Source organism: Notamacropus eugenii, chromosome 4 (genome assembly GCF_028372415.1).
Source record: "Notamacropus eugenii isolate mMacEug1 chromosome 4, mMacEug1.pri_v2, whole genome shotgun sequence".
In the NCBI taxonomy this organism is placed as follows: domain Eukaryota; kingdom Metazoa; phylum Chordata; class Mammalia; order Diprotodontia; family Macropodidae; genus Notamacropus; species Notamacropus eugenii.
Window position 1 is genome coordinate 83535935 of NC_092875.1, and position 1244 is coordinate 83537178.

Genomic DNA, 1244 nt, shown 5'->3' on the forward strand with positions numbered 1-1244 from the left:
GCTAGACAGAAACCATTCAAATATCATGGAATCCATGTCAAGATCACACAAGATTCAGTATGTTCCATTTTAAAGGAGCAGAGGAATTGGAATATGATATTCCAAAAGTCAAAGGAGCTAGGATTATAACCAACATTAACCTACCCAGCAAAACTGAATATAATCCTTCAGGGAAAAATAGATATTTAATGAAATAGAGAATTTTGAAGCATTCCTGATGAAAAGGCCACAACTAAATAGAAAATCATACATCCAAACACAAGACTCAAGAAAAACACAAAAAGGAAAATATGAAAGAGAATTCATAAGGACTTAGTAAAGTTAAACGGCTTTTATGACTTTGAGAGAAGATGTTAGTTCTAACTCCTAAGAACTTTATCATTATTAGCGCAGTTAGAAGGATTCTACATAGATAGAAGGCATGAGAGTGAGTTGATTATGTTGGGATGATGTTAAAAAAAGTGAAAGGGTGAAAAAGAGAAATGCACTGGGAGAAGAGGAATGGGAAAAGAATAATGGGAAAATTATATCAAAGAACACACAAAGAAAAGTTTTTACAATGGAAGGGAAAATAAGGAGGGACAGTGTGCAACATGAACCTTACTTTCATTAAAATTAGCTCAAATGGGAAGAATATACATGCAAATTTAGGGGATATAAAGCTCTGTCTACTCGTAACAAGTGAAGGGCACAAGAGAAAGGAGAGGTGATAAAGGGGAGGGTGGATTAAAGGAGTTGGTGATCACAACTGAAATGAACTTTTGAGGAGGTGACAAGGTAAAAGGAAAGAGAGAGAGAAGGATAACCAGAAGAAATAAGATGGAGAAAATTACATAAAATCATAACTGTGACTATAAATGAGATGAACTCACTTATAGAATGGCAATGGATAATAGAATGGATTAGAAACCAGAATCTAATATTTTGTTTACAAGAAACATATGTGAAATAGAGAGACAGGAGACAGAGCCAAAGTGTCAGGGTAAAGGCAGGGACTCTCTTGAGGTCCAGCTCCTTCCAAATACCTTTAAAAATGACTCTAAACAAATTCTAGAGCAGCTGAACCCAAAACAACATGGAGTGAATAAAGTTTTCTAGCCCAAGTCGTCTTGGAAGAGTGGGAGAAAAGGTCTATTGCACCAGGATGAGAAAGGAATGCAGTCCAATGCAGGCTGCACCAGCACAGACTGGGCCCCAACAAACATAGAACAAACAGTGACTGAATCACTGACAGTAGTGGCAGT